Here is a 13,769-nt window from a genome sequence, read left to right on the forward strand (position 1 = left end):
AATTTTCTTGGGGGGTTTTGTGTGTGTTTCGTTCTCAGCAGATTTTTTCTTCCATAACGTTGAATTCCAGTTACCACATTTCTGGTCATATGACATCCCAAGTGCCCACTTAAAAAAATCCCTACAGTTAATTCAACATTAAAACAAAATAAAAAAATGTTAAATAAATAAAGGTTTGCTCTGTGATGAAATATTAAATAAGCATACATTGTACAGAGCACTAACAATGAAAACAATCCTTTAGCCTGTTGATCAGAGAGAGGCAGTCATTATGTCCATTTAAAACCTGTAATCACAGAGCACAATGTTTCTGTGAAACTATGAAGTCCCATATGATCCTCATCACGTCCAGTGACTTCAGAGTGGATCCTCCCTGTCATCCGGCCAGTGTTTGATGTGTGGCAAGCAGCACAGAAGCAGGATAGCTGAGGACTTTAAAAGAAGAGCAGAAAACGGGAACATATGTAGTTGTAAATGTAAATATCAGTGATACTTGTCTTGTCAAAGGGAATAAAATAATGAAAATGTTAACTTACACACTCATTTAGAGAGGATCTTGACACTGCACAGAGGAGGCACAGTCAGTCTGACAATGATGGTGATCTCCAGGGATGTTTTCCTGCAGCAACATTCCTGCCAACTGGCCATATGATCCAGAGTAGTTGGTTTGTAATGAACAGAAAGGTGTATATGTTAGGTAGTGTGCACTCAGAGCTGGTCCTAAGAAACAAACACATCCTGTAATAAACTGAATACCTGTAGTAGTGCTGCTGCAAATATGAAGCCCTTCTATCATGAGTGGTTTCAAAGAAGGTGTTTTGGAGGCTCGGTCACAGAAACTGTGCAGTCTGTTCAGTCCTGAGTGTCTCAGCTCTGATGGGGATGGATCACAGAGGGAAACACCTGAGTACAGACATTACAATACACTCTAACACTCCTAAGGTCAAGTGAAAACACAATTTAAACACTTTACAAAGAATGAATACATGTTTTCATGGAAATAATGTCATTAACCCTTTTTGTTGTGAGTAAATCTCACCGACTGCTTGTGGGACAAGCTAGAAGGAGGACTTATCACAGAATGTCTCCTGTGCTCCAGATGTGAAGTCTCACGCTCTGATCGTACGGCGATGAAGATGGTGATGATGAAGCCTCTCTGATCTGTGGCATTACAGTTTCTAGCTGCTATGTGCTTCACACTGTTGGATCTTACATGTGAAGCTTGGAGAAGACACAGGAGGACTGTGTCTCTCTTAAAAAAGAAAAAGGGAAACCTAACACCCCCCCCCCCCCCCTCAGCTCCCACCGTAAACCCCCCCCTCAACTCCCCAACCTCACACCATCCAATGTCTATACAAATGTAGGGTATCAGCTGGTAACAGAAAGCAAGTGTTACATATGTACTACTTATGTAACACTGCTGAAACATTTCTGGCCAGAAATGTGCAGTTATCAACCCAGACCCACCCTGATGATTGCACTGGCCGAAACATGATAAAAGCTCATAAAAATGTATGTTTCATCGAAATATTTGTCCAAAAATATAATCGTATACTTTTGAAAAAGTTTAAAGTTTATAACAAACCAAAATAATAACATTTTTGTAAATAGTATTTCAAAATAGAGGCACACATAAAGTGGCTTAACTGTCATTATTGCTGTAATTAGGTTTGTTTGTTTGTTTGTGTTTGTTTTTTTAAAAAGCAACCTTTAGTCATTATTGTTCTCTCAGAAACAATGAAGAAGCTGTTGAACATTTATGTGTTGTGTAGGCAATCCTCTGGTCCACCCTCCCTCCCTCCCAGCCACGGTGAGACTGGGGCAGCCTGGCAGGATGTTGAAGCCTGGCTGCAGAGAGGATATGCCTACACTATTCATTTTAAACTGCTATATTTGATTTTTCTGACATTTATAGGTTACTGTTAGTGAATTTTAGATTTTCTGTGATAAATAAAATTGTCATCTTTTACTGATCATTACTTAATTCATGTAATTGTATTTTATGTAAACAATTCAACCATTATACTGCAATGCAGAGCGTCAACTTTTAAATATCGCTCTACTTTCTTAAGTCATTCAAAAATATAGAAATTACTTACTGTATTCAAAGATCTAGATCATGAATCATCACAGGACAATACACAGTATACTGGGTCATGGTAACTATGGTAGGTCTTCAAGACTCCAGAATGGAGACATCGATCTGGCTGAGAAATGAAAATTAGGTCAAGCAGTGTGTTCTTCTCTGTGGTAGGGGCAGTGATGACCTGTGCGTATCCCCTAGACTCAAACAACTCCATGATTGGTTTGTTTGCACTGGATAAAACATTCTCATTAAAATCACCACAAACTATGATGGGATGACAGTCCATGATCTCCAATGAGTCTAATAGGCTTACCAGGTTTTTCAGGAATTGCCTCAGAGTGTAGTCTGGAGGTCTGTATACAACTGCAATCAGAGCACTGACTGGTGCTTCAACCTTTAAAGCCAGAAATTCAAGGTCAGTTACATTATGGATGTACTGTTTTTCATGCACTTGAATGTCACTTTTCACATAAACAGCAACTCCACCACCACTTCTGTTTGCCATTTGGGGAAAGTTTGTGTAGGACAGGTGTCTGTTGCGTTTGAACAAATTGTAATTTTCCAAGTGGAGACTCTCTGCGACAAAAGAGCCCCGCAGGTGTGTTTCTGTTAGGCACAAAACATCTGCTAGACACAATTCATGGTGACTTTTGATGTCATTAATGTGAGCTGGCAGTCCCTCTGTATTATGATGAACAATGGTGAAAACCTCTGACCTGCTGAGGGTTTGTCTCACGTGTAGAAGAGGCATCATGTCATCAAGGTTGGCTTGTCTCATGTTCTCAAGTGCTGCAGTGATTTCTGGGTTGGTGAATATTTTTTTCTCCTCCATATCAAGAAGATACAGTCCACTGAGAGACGTCACTCTACTGACAGCTACGTAGGCCATGCCGGGCTCAAAAATGCTCTTAAGAGAGACAACAGCTGATGTAGTTGTCATACCCTGTACCTTATGTATTGTACATGCAAAGGCCAGCTTCACTGGGAACTGTCTTCGTACCACTCCTTTCTGCTTCAGATTCTCCTCTGCTCTCTCAATGTACACCATGTCGTCTGCTGGTGTGCGGTTATTCTTTCCAGATGTCTCATTATCCATTTTAAGTCCAAGTTTGATGATGTGTTGGTCGTTTTCAGAGTGAACTACTCTAAGTAGTTTTCCAAAAGCTCCATTAACCAAACCATTTTGTATGTCAATGTTTCTGGTGAGCATGACACGAGCTCCTTCTGCAACTTTCAGTGTGTCTGGTAACTCGTTTTTACCTCCTTTCAATGGTCTGTCTTGAAGTGCCATTCTGCCAGTTCTAGGATCTTTTCTATAATCATCTGCATGGATGTCAATGATATGAGTGTGGAGCAGAGCCAGTGTTGAAGAGTTGTGTGCATCCACTTCTTTATTAGTTGCAAAAATGTGCAATGCATCAGTCGGACAATGGGCTGGTTCAGTTATGGCCTGTAACAACAAATCTCTATCTGCTTCGCAAAGCTCATCCAACTTTCCTTTTACACGAATTCTGTTCAGCATCTCAGCAAAGACAACATCATCTTTCTGACGCATAATCTCAGTCAGAGTGATCATCTGAAAATGCTCCCGCCACAGGTCGATCTCGGACGGGTCGTGCACACAGAGAGGTTTAGACTGTCGCACTGGGGGTAGCTGATAGAAGTCTCCGACAGCAATGACTGACATGCCTCCAAAGGGTCTCCGAGTCCCTTTGATCTGTTTGAGTCTTGCATCTACATATGCAAAGAGATGTCTTGACACCATAGACACTTCGTCAATGACGATTATTTCAGCATTCAAAAGTTCTGATCTGACTTCATCCAGCTGATTGCCAAGTCCCTGAATGGGAGGTTTTAAGCTTCTAGGCAGCTTGAGAAGAGAATGCAGTGTTGTTCCAGAAATGTTAAAAGCTGCAGTCCCAGTGAAAGCAGTTAACAGGACAGTGGGTTTTGATATGTCAACGTCGTCTGCATATCTGGGCACTTTGCTCAGTATCTTAGATGCTTCTGAGTAGATGCATTTGATAAGATGTGATTTTCCTGTTCCAGCACCACCATTAATATAAAAGAAAAACTGCTCTGGATTTAGAGCACAGACTCTTTTAATGCACCAGTCTCTAACTGCATAAAATATGCAGGCTTGCTTCTTGTTCAGATTCTGAAACATCTGACGTAACAATGTGGGATCAATAGCAGGGGGTTCCCTGATGGCTCTGACTTCTGTTGAAGCATCAGCCTGACGGCTGTAGTCGGGCACATCTTCCTGTTCATTTTCATTGTCTCGCTCTCTTTCTTGTTCGACAAGTGGCAACCTTACGAGATCTGATTCAGGTGCCAGATTACACCATTCGTCAGTCACACCTCTGTTCTGCTCATATTCCTCAACAGCGCTCTCGATCTCCTCACTGTTTTTCTCATATTTTTCTCTGTTTCTTTTGACAATGTGTTGCACGTACTCAAGACGGTCAGTACCTGGTAGCTGTACACAGCCAGCACCATAGAAAGCCTGATAGGATGGCAACGATGGTGTTTTCAGTTCGTGGTCTGAACGATGAGGAAGGTACAGTTTAAGCAGTCTTCCGTAATATTGCTCTGGATGTTTTTCTTGTGAGCAGCGGTGAAATCTGATGATAGCAGGCTTATTGTTTTTGCGCCTTTGCACAAACCCCATCTCATTGAGAAGGGGCAAAACATCTTTACCTTTTTTCTGTTGGCCATAGACAATCCTGCAAGTAGCAGCAAAGTCTGCCATGCACATCTCCTCATACTCTGGTGTTTCAGGTCTGGCTTTGTATTTGTCATTCAAAGATGTCATCCAAACATTGGAAGACTCAGGTGTTGTGTTGTCCAGAACTGACAGGGGACGACTCATTTTCACAGGATTATCATCAGTTGGAATGAATATTACAGCACGTGAGCATTGCTTCATGTGAAGACCACATGCACGAGCAACACACTCCTGTGCACTGATCTCTCGCTTCTTTGAATATGCCTGCATGACGGCTCTCATTTCATCGCACTCATTTACACTGTCCTTATGGGAGTTCTCAATGACAGTTTTCAGGTACTCAGATAGCCCGCCCTCTTTTTTTGATATATATTTCATTAAATAATTTGCAGCACCAAAAGCATCTAAAACAAAGCTTATGTCGATATTACTGTTCCAGGCTTCAAGCAGATGTGGATTATAGCCGTTTATCCAAGAGTCTTTTGGATCACGCTTTAGTATGATCGTACTCCTCATGTTCATTTTATTCAGGTATCTCTGATATTCTGCATGTGTCAACTTGCATCTTTCCAAGAGCTGCTCTAAACTCATGGAAGCAGTTTCAGGTTCATTCAGCAGCTGGTTCAGTGGTCTGAGCTTGTTCTTTGCCGTTTCTACTTCCAGTGCATCATCCTCACTGGGTCTTGTGATCATTGTCTCATTGCAGGGTGGTTTGGGAAAACCAAAACGGCACCCGGAGCTTAAACTCCTAAAGCACGTCTTTGTGTGGTTCTTACTGTGTTTTTGCACTTCTGTTACTTTTTTGTACAGTTCAGGTTGTTTATGTGGATCAGGCAGCTGAGCTGTGATGTATTTGTTTATAAAATCAAGAACAGTTTGCTCATCATCCTCCTCAAACACAGGAGCACCTTCTACCCACAGGAGGCAGTGTATGTGTGGGCTTCCTCTGTGCTGAAACTCAACTCTGTAAAAGTAGTCAATGACTTTGCCAAGTGGCTCTGCGGGAGATAAGAGTAAATCTCTGAATAATGCTTCAACTCTCTTGTCAAACATGCGCATTGTTGTGACAGGATTGCTTCTCAGGATGTCACACTTTGCTGACCAGTCGAGTCCTTCAAAATTCACTTGTTCACCTTGCTGCCTTGTTATTGCCTCGATCACTTCAGGCCAGCGCATTTCAGCAGCTGAAAATGTGCAAAAGAACGTGGGAGTTCCCAACTGTCTGATCATGGCAAAAAGATCTCTTGTTGTTTTCTCCCAATAGGCTGGGGTTCCTCTCAGAGGCTGCATGAATCTCACTGCATCTTTATTTCGCACCAGTTTCTCCACCTCATGTTTATCTTGTAACATGCCTGAGGTTATTTTTCTACCATCTCTGGTCAGAGGCTTTGCCTTCCTTAACTGTACTGTCATGCTGGATGTAGCCAAGTGTATTTCAGTCACAAACTGTGCAAAGAATAAATAGTTTGTGTCTTTGGCAAAACGATCATCAATGCAGAAAAGTCTTGATTTGAAATACCCACTGGGGGATACTTTGATCAGCCTTCTTTCATCAAGTGTGTTTTGGCCTGTAGGAAACTGCACAGGGAAGGCCATGGCCTCCAGTTTAGGTGTTTTGAAAAAACTTATTGGATTGTTTCTCTCTGCAGGAGCAACAGAGTAGATTCCTTCACTGAAACATAATATCTCCTCAGCCACATCAGGGGGCTGCAAACAGGACTCGAGTGCAAAACCACCATTAGTCAGTCCATCTGCTTGCTCTGAATCATCTCTCATCTGTTCATGCGATTGTTCACCATCACAGGGTAACATGTCAATGTCCTGTTCATTTATATTTTGTGCTTCACTCAGTGCATTTTTCTCACAGCTGTCAATTTCCATTAAATCAGCCTCATCATAATCGTCCTCATTCATGTTTTCATCATCATCCTCATCATCTTCATCAGGAAGAGTTGGATCACACAGCTCAGCATCATCTCTGATGCTCACATCCTTATACTGTGGATGAATCTGCTTGAGTTTATGCAGTGCTTGCACAAGTTTAGACCAGCTTACAGTCTGAAACAGCTGATGACCTTTGTAAGACAAGCGTCTCTTCAATTTTACTCTCAAGACCTGAGAATTAATTCTCAATCGAGGTAGTGTTTCAACAGTTTCCTGTACCTCTGATGGGACACAGACCACATTTCCTCTAATTGCTCTTTGTCTGCCTTTGGGAAGAGGAATGATCTTGGCAAATGGTATGCACTTGGCTATGAGATGTCTCTCCAGTATGTTGAGATCAGAAAGTTCAGCTGGAATATCAGCAAGATCCAACTTATTGGCAACAGCAAGTGCTGGCATGGATCCATTTTTAAGATGATCGTGGCAGGTGTGACATATCCACTCTCTCTTTCTCTCATCAGGCACTTTGCACTGCTCATTTCTGCAGTTTTCATCACAAACATGAACAAACTTTCCTGTCAAACATGTTGCAACTACATGTGGGTTTTTGACATACTTTGACCTTGTGCAGGGTCGCACTTGGTTTGGAAATGAAGCCTTGAAGCATACAGTACATGGGTATGATGGTCCAGCTTTGATTTGTGATTTGAACACAGATATGGCCTCGTTGATCACACTGTTGTCACTCTCTTGGGTTTGTCTGTTCACCCATCTGTATTTCCTTTTTATTTTCATTGCACATCTCATGTTGTGCATAATCCTGAAGGCAAGATTACTTTGATACCTGTCTCGCATTAGTTGTTTCATTAGTTGTCTGTGTCTTACTCTGAATGCATTGTCACGTGCATAACGCTGAGTCACTCGAGATCTCTGTCTCTCTCTGAATTCAGGGTTTTCTTGATACCTTTTAGTTATATAGTTTTTTTGTTTTTGTCTAAATTCAGCATTGTCACAGTAGCGTCTTTTAATATATTGTTGTTGTTTCTTTCTGAATTCATCGTTCTCACAGTAGCGTCTTTTAATATATTGTTGTTGTTTCTTTCTGAATTCATCGTTCTCACAGTAGCGTCTTTTAATATATTGTTGTTGTTTCTTTCTAACTGTAGCATTCTCAGAAAAACGTTTTTTAACATATTGTTTTTGTTTCTTTCTGAATTCATCATTTTCACAGTAACGTCTTCTAATATATTGCTGTTGTTTCTGTCTGAATTCATCATTTTCACAGTAACGTCTTCTAATATACTGTTGTTTTTTCTGTCTGACTTCAGGATTGTTTTTATATGCCTCGCTTGTGCAAGACTTTTTCTTTTCTTTGTACTCTTTGTTTGAAGCATACTTTTGTCGTTCTTTCCTTTTTTGGTTTTCTTTTCTCTGATTTCTGGGTTTCTCTGATGCCATTAATCTTCTTCTCATTTTTTGCCTTTGTTGTTTATTAACTTTTTTCAGTTTTTGTAAAACTATATCAGAAAGATCACAGGAAGCAACATTTGTTATTGCAGCATTTGATTGACATAAAAAAGCATCCCTTGATGGAAGGAAACTTAATTCACTGCATAGTTCTTCAGTTGGTATATTAGGAGGTTCATTCTGATCTTCATATGATGTGAACTGAGTCACGTGGACTTCTTTTTGTTTCACCGGTGGCGTACAAATGGACATTTGACAAAAGATGTTCTCAGTCAGATCAGTCGTTGTGTTTCTCCTTGGAGTAGAGGAGTTTGCTTCATCAACAGTTGTATCAGAGTGAGTAGATGCCACAGCAGTGGCAGCTGTTGGTCTGCAGACTGTGTCTGTGATAGTATCACTCAGGTTCACTGTGCTCATACTGTAGAACTGCACAGGCTTCAGTTCATAGTTACAAGAGGGTGATATCTCCATCATTTCATAAGAATCTTGGATCCTCTTAATCATGTCACTGAGGAGAGTGAATTTCAGCATCACTGCTGTACCACGATTACGTGACTGTAGTAGTAGAGGAAGACCACTGGGTGTTCTGGAGTGTGGATCAAAGAAACCATATTTGCCTGATGTGGATCGGAACACTGCGATACACAATCCACTCATAATCAATAAGGCATACTGCACATCTGACAACAGGCAGCTCAGTCCTGCTTCTAAGCTGAGAAAGGTATCTACTGCCTCCTCTGGAGGTTCTTCAAATGTCCCATACCGGGAAGGCTGTGTCATGTCGACATCATACATAGACCAGCGAGCATCAACTTTGTCTGGCAGCTCATCGGTTGCCAAATGAATATTTTTAGGAAATCTTTTCTTGGCCTCTTTGTACATCACATCACCTTTATCCAAGACCAGATTAAGGTCAGCTGTAGTCATGTTATCATTCTCATGAAGGAAAGCAAGAAATGTGAGTGAGTTACATGTGCACTGCTTGTTTCTGGAGTCTCCATATTTGGGATGAGCCTGGCTGTGAGATGCACAGATATGTGTAACAGAGGGCTGGTTTTCAAAGTTCACTCTTTCTGCATGAGATGGTCCTGCCACATCACTGTGACGGCCTCTTTTTACAATATCAGCATAACCCACCTGTGGGGCACTTGACACCTCAGGTTGGTCTCTATGGTTTACCTGATGATCATTAAATTCATGCTGCAATCCAATCTTTACAGCATCTGCATAGGATACCTGTTGTACATGTGCAGGAACATGTTGACCTGCCTGTTTGACACCATCAGCATTGGTCTTTGCAGACACAAAGTCTTCTGCAGAGCTCTGAGGAAAATCACACTCAGCTTGTTCACATGTTGGTACTTCATAAAACTCATGGAACTTCTTCCAGCGTTGTTTTGCAGCTTGTGACTTTTTCTGCTTCCTTGGCATTTTTACACAAGTGTTTCTCTTAGTCTTTAGAAAATATGTTTATAAAATAAGAGTGGCACAGAGCAGGAGATGTTTTCTTTGTCTTTATATTTCAGTTTTTATTTCTCAGAAACAGATGTCTTTGTTTGTTTGACAGTTTGTCAGTCAAGAGAATAATATGCACTCTCTTTATTGGCTTGGCACAACTTAGCAGCAAGCGCAAAGTGAAAAACAGCTAGAGAGAAAATTTAGAAGAGAGAACAGACAGAGCAGGAGAAACACGGCTGGGAAATCACAATCAAACCGTGAATTAGAGTTTTCTTTATTTGTTCAGTTTGTTCTCAGGTAGAGGCAATATGCACTCTTTATTGCTTTAATGGCTTGGCGTTTTTCAGCAGCAAGCCAAGAGTGAAAAACAGGTAGAGAGAAAATTTAGCAGAGAGAACAGACAGAGCAGGAGAGACACGGCTTTAAATCAAACCGCAGAGTTTTCTTTGTTTGTTCAGTTTGTTCTCAGGTTGAGGCAAAATATGCACTCTTTATTGTTTTATTGGCTTGTGCATTTTTCAGCAGCAAGCCAAAGAGTGAAAAACAGGTAGAGAGAAAATTTAGCAGAGAGAACAGACAGAGCAGGAGAGACACGGCTTTAAATCAAACCGCAATAAGATTCTTGGTTTGGCAAAATTTCTCACAAACCACAGGGTGAAATACAGATGGAAAGAAGGCAGAGACAACAGGTGGAGTAGGACAGAAGATAGAGGGGTTGGGGGGTTGGGATGTGAGATAGAAGACTGGAGATCTGGTCCTTGTTCTTCTTCTGCACACTGTGAACAAAAAACAAGAAAAAAAATTTTTTAATAAAATTATATCACATGGTAATTGTATGAACTAATTGTGACTACTGAAAAAGGACAAAACAAATATTCAAGCTAAACTGTTGTCGGCTGCCATGTGCAAAAAGTTGAGCAATTTGGCACTTTTTAAAAGAATAAATATTTAATTAAATTCAGCAATAATATTTTTAAATACAAATATGACTGAGTGAATTGTTAACTAATCACATGTAATGTGCAAAAATGTACGAAAAAAATATTTTAGCCCAATTGTTAAGCTGAACTTATGTGTCTTTATTATAAAAATGTGTTTAAAAGGTCTAGCACAAAGTTTGAACCCATCACTTTAAAGCTTATATTAGTCAGATTATTTTTTTAAAATTTTGGTGTACTTCTCTAACAGTATGTGCACACCTACCAGGCAAAGCACAGATGTGAGTCAAGTTCCTGAAAGTGTAAGACAAGAAATAACATGTTAGTTGTCTGTACAGTTTTATCAGACTAACAAAAAAACAAAGCCCACACGACATGATACACTGAACTTATAGTCAGCAGGGTAATTATAGAGTAATATAGCACACCAGCTGATACAGCAGCCATTTTATAATTCAAACTAATTAACTGAAGTATTTATTTAAGTACTTATATAAGGCTACTGTTAGACTGTTACTACCCTTAGCATCGCTAAGTGCTAACACTAACTTCAGTTAGTGTTAGCACTGCTGGTAGAACTAGCACTCTTACTGTTAAAACTGAGGCACAATGGCAATAATAAAGCTCATTTGTTACTTTTGTCTCACTGACCGCCAATAAATATCACAGGAATATCACAGGAATATTCTTTTTGTCAGTTAAAAACTGCTAAGGCTAGTGTTGGCACTATAGCTAGCGTTAGCATTGATGCTAGCATTAGCATCGAAGCTAGCATTAGCACTGCTACTAACAGCAAAAGTCATGAAGTACTCTTACTGTTAAAACTGAGGCACAATGGCAATAATAAATCTCATTTGTTACTTTTGTCTCACTGACCGCCAATAAATATCACAGGAATATCACAGGAATATTCTTTTTGTCAGTTAACAACTGCTAAGGCTAGTGTTAGCACTATAGCTAGCATTAGCATTGAAGCTAGCGTTAGCATTGAAGCTAGCGTTAGCATTCCTGCTACTAACAGCAAAAGTCATGAAGTACTCTTACTGTTAAAACTGAGCCACAATGGCAATAATAAATCTCATTTGTTACTTTTGTCTCACTGACCGCCAATAAATATCACAGGAATATCACAAGAATATTCTTTTTGTCAGTTAACAACTGCTAAGGCTAGTGTTAGCACTATAGCTAGCATTAGCATTGAAGCTAGCGTTAGCACTGCTGCTAACAGCAAAAGTCATAAACCTATATAAATGGTAGCAAAGGTTCTTTTTTTGCTTTCTTTATTCTTTGAACTCTGTTGAACTTTAAAAAGACTTGATATGTGAGTTTAAATGTCAAACATGTATTTTTACCATCATAAAATTAAAACAGTGCTGTACTGAGTGTATTGTACTTACCACAGCAGAGAGCAAAGCGGAATGACGGCAGTTGGTGCAGTGATTAGTTAAAGACTGATGAGGCGTTCAGGTGGTGCTTGGAAATTTGAGCATCAGTTTGAACATCAATAATGAGCATATATATTTCTCTGTCATAGAGAGACAGAGAAAAAAATACACAAGACTCACCAGCATACAAATTGGTACTTTTTCTCTTTATGTCACTCATTCGCTTATACTCAGGAAAGAGGGCAACTGGCATTAAATTAGCAAATAAAAAGTATGTCATCTTGAACTGTTTTATGGATTTTATTTTAAGACTACTTTGAGCGTATTCGTGGGGAGATAAACTATACAGACTAAAAACAGAGACATTAAATGAGATTCGATTATTTAAAATGTGGGAAAATACACTACAGACAGGTAGATGCTGTGAGCTTTAATTATCCAGTCAGAAAAGATTATTTTAAAGTCATCAACTGACTAAAACTGCCGAGGTATGAAAAACCTGTGTGGAGAAGACAAGTCCACCAATACACAATCAACTTGAATTTAACAGGGCAATAATTCAGGTCTCTATTCAGTTAGCCTATATTAACTACTGACATACTGTTAATCTGTGGCAAAAGCCTGTCAAACCTGTCTTATTGTACCTATTGAAAAAGTTAATCTTACTACAACTGCTTAGATGTAACACACATTTTTGATTTAATCTTGGCAGAGTGAGAGACAGAGCTCGTTAAGCAGGCAGGTGTGAGCCTGGTTGCTATAGTGACTGCACCCAAGGGCTCCATACACACGTACACAGACATGCACCTCACTTTTGCTGCTTAAAATGAACAGAAAAGTCAGGCCGAAACAAATCGCTCCCAAATGAAAAGTAAAAGTCGTATTGACAAAATTCTTTCACCGTGAGTGACAGCAATGTCTAGTCTACTGAATTCTCAGTTTTCATGCCTGTGGAGTTTATTATATGGACGTGGTGACAGTGGAAAGACACCATGCTCTTCTGATTTTCAAACGAACCTTCTGAGCCATTTTAACATTAGAGTCTATGGAAGAGTTGGAGGGAGGAGGCTGTGCATTGGTGACATTTATGAAAGAACCATAACACCTAGTACAATAGTAAACACATTGGATGAAAGAGGACAGCGATGGCTACGTTTTGAGGGTAAAATCATACCTGTAGAGCAAACGCTGTGGACACAGCAGCAGTTTTAAAAAAGATTTTAAGATTAATTTTTTTGCTCCTCTCACTCTAGCAGTTGAGCTGTCTCACTCTAGCCCCAACATTCCGTCCCATACACACCCATTATAAATTTTGAAACGGGTGAAAAAACATCATGAAACTTAAACTGGAACTGAAGAAAAAGTATAATAGATATTGAAAAGATAAATACAAGTTGAATAGTTGAATGTCTTGTCTTCGTTTTAAAGTTTGAATGGTGGCTCTATGTCAATGTATGTGGAAGTAGTAAGAGTTTAAAAATGAGTAAGTTGAATGAGAATTTGAAGGGTCTCCCCATTGAAATACATGGGAAATTTTTGTTGAATAAAGTTGAATAAAATTAAAAATATAAATGTTAAAAATGAGAAAAATAGAAGCAATGTTGTCCAAAATAATAGGAATCTAACGATGTTTGAATGGTTTTTCTAAGTTGAACGGTTTTGAAGGAGTAGGCTTTCAAAAAACGTACGGAAAAATAATAAAATATAATAATAATAATAAAGATTAGAAGAACAATACTGTGAATGCTTTTCAAGCATTCACACTAATTAATGTAATATAGTATTGGCCATACTATATGATGTATTGCTTGTCTTTGTTTAAT

General features: G+C 39.6%; 2 long non-coding RNA genes across 2 annotated transcripts; both read right to left on the reverse strand.

Annotated features, from left to right (window-relative positions):
• Positions 1 to 252: 252 nt before the first annotated feature.
• Positions 253 to 897, reverse strand: LOC145430955 (uncharacterized). The gene is made up of 3 exons (XR_013911313.1): positions 757 to 897; positions 537 to 640; positions 253 to 432 (listed from the first exon to the last, which is right to left on the reverse strand). It is a non-coding gene; the product is annotated as an uncharacterized LOC145430955 (long non-coding RNA).
• An 8,757-nt stretch (positions 898 to 9,654) lies between these two features.
• Positions 9,655 to 12,740, reverse strand: LOC145430957 (uncharacterized). Its single transcript, XR_013911314.1, has 3 exons — positions 11,959 to 12,740; positions 10,827 to 10,855; positions 9,655 to 10,399 (listed from the first exon to the last, which is right to left on the reverse strand). It is a non-coding gene; the product is annotated as an uncharacterized LOC145430957 (long non-coding RNA).
• Positions 12,741 to 13,769: the final 1,029 nt, after the last annotated feature.

This window comes from Astatotilapia calliptera, chromosome 9 (genome assembly GCF_964374335.1).
Source record: "Astatotilapia calliptera chromosome 9, fAstCal68.1, whole genome shotgun sequence".
Lineage (NCBI taxonomy): Eukaryota > Metazoa > Chordata > Actinopteri > Cichliformes > Cichlidae > Astatotilapia > Astatotilapia calliptera.